At 45.1% G+C, this 2,136-nt stretch overlaps 1 non-coding gene across 1 annotated transcript; it reads right to left on the reverse strand.

Moving 5' to 3' along the window:
• Nucleotides 1-584: 584 nt before the first annotated feature.
• Nucleotides 585-656, reverse strand: Trnac-gca (transfer RNA cysteine (anticodon GCA)). Its single transcript has one exon. It is a non-coding gene; the product is annotated as a tRNA-Cys (tRNA).
• Between the last annotated feature and the right edge of the window lie 1,480 nt (nucleotides 657-2,136).

Raw genomic sequence — 2,136 nt, forward strand, 5'->3', positions numbered from 1 at the left:
AAAAATGCTACTGCTCAGGAACGCGGTAGCGAACATTTTTATCCATTCGAAGAAATCGGTCCCAAAAATGGATGCGATATACCCTACTGGTATCCTGCACGGGAGATCTATTCGGTAACGGGTTCGAAGAATCGGTCCAGATCGTTGTGGGCGATACGGAATGCTCTAGGTAGCGGGTTCGCTATTCGTTTGGACGTCCAACTCATTAGGGTTGGCCAGACACCCAAATTCCATGGCATAGCTCAATAACATCAGTAACTTTATGTTTTGAGCATAAAGTAAAACATTCCAGAGCTATGATAGCATTAAACCGGTGTTAGTTTTGATTTACTAAGCAACCCAGAATTATGTTTTTTTTCTGGCCAAATCAGAAATGGCAGTTAGTGGAAATTTATATCCAGCCAAAAAAATAATATTAAAAAAACATGTCCAATGAATAGGGGATTTAAAAAAAGGGAACAAAGAGAGAGACGAGGTGTTTCGGGAATTATCATCCCTTAAACGTCGTGAAATACACGATGGAAAAGAGAGGCTTCGCTGCTGTTCCACACCCACACAACCTCGAATCCTTTTACAATTCACAAAGGGGGCACCCGGGTTTGAACCGGGGACCTCTCGATCTGCAGTCGAATGCTCTACCACTGAGCTATACCCCCTTGCACGAACAACGTAACATGGACGCGCTATAAAAAACCATCCACCAACGTGCGTCCACACACAATTCTACGATGACACAATCTCAGCATACTCGGCTTGTGTTGTATGTACCGAAGAAGCCTTCTGCTAGACGCCACTTGCCCGGAGCGACCCACACGCAATGCGACGCGTGTAGCTAAAAATAAACAGTACCCCGTTTCGAGTCCCGCTGACGATCGGGGGACCCGTGGAACTTTGCGACAGTTGAGTCAGCATTCTCAGAAACTGTCCATAGACCGTGTGATGATTGCGTGTGCTTTTATCAGTACAAGAAGCCGTTTTACAACAGTCAATCAAACTGCTATAACTGCTATAATTTACCCTATACTATATAATTATACTGTTATACTGCTATAACTGCTATAATTTTATAACTACCATAACAACTGACACTAAAAGATCAGTTACGGTGATCCTCACCTCAAGATCGATCATCATTAAGGAGTTATGAAAGTATGCATGCTGTTCGTACATCAATTATATCACATCCCAACAGTTATGTATCAAGAAATGTATGCCTCTCTCAGCGAAAAACGAAACACAATTCCCAGGTTCTGTCAACACCCGCGCGTCAAAACAGTAAAAGTGATACGATCTTATCGGTTTGGACACAAACAACATGACAGCACGACATGAGCGGAGGCAACAATTCAACCTCAGTCTCGAGCTCGTGAGCAACCAATTTAGATATCACTTTCTGAGATAAAACAAAAACCGGGTGAAGCGATCCTCTTCTTGCCCAACAAGCGGATAAACCATACAAATGATCTTTGGGGGGGATTTGAATACCACCAGCATGTGAAGAAGAAAAACAAAGTCAAAGTGCGTCCTCAAAAGGTTCGTCCCGTTGCCATTCCGTTAGATCAAAAGTTTTGGTGTGTCTTCAACCGGTCCATGGACCGCATGCATTGTCGCCATCAGGTTTCAGGTTGCCTTTCTGAACCCCATCCCTCTCGTCGCAACACACACACGCGGGGTAACCGATAATCTTATCTGCATAAATATGTTTTATTTTATGAGTTAAGATTGACTTTTCGGTCGATTATTACAGCTGGTCGGCTTTCATCTTGGCCCGCCCCGAACCTGTCTTACGTGCCACGGGTGCGTGGTTCCTTTTTGTTCCTTCACTACCGGTTGGTTCTCTTCCCCAGGCGCTGGTATCGGCGCACTCTGTCATCGAAGTCATTGAGCCGCGGGTCTAAAACCCTGAGAAAAAGCTGAGAAGCTTGTGACAACCCTTACCAACCACGGTAAACACCAGAAGTACGACACGGCTAAAGTATGATCATTTTTCACCCTCAAGACAGCGGGCCTTTTTTGTTGCTGTTGTTCGCTCCCCTGTCACAGGGATAGTTGCTGGAAGTTGACCGGCATTGGTAGGCTTTATTGTAACCGTGGAACTACGGTGCCGGTTGGTGTTGGCGGCTGACCGAATGCTAC

The sequence above is a fragment of the Anopheles moucheti genome, chromosome 3, assembly GCF_943734755.1.
Source record: "Anopheles moucheti chromosome 3, idAnoMoucSN_F20_07, whole genome shotgun sequence".
In the NCBI taxonomy this organism is placed as follows: Eukaryota; Metazoa; Arthropoda; class Insecta; order Diptera; family Culicidae; genus Anopheles; species Anopheles moucheti.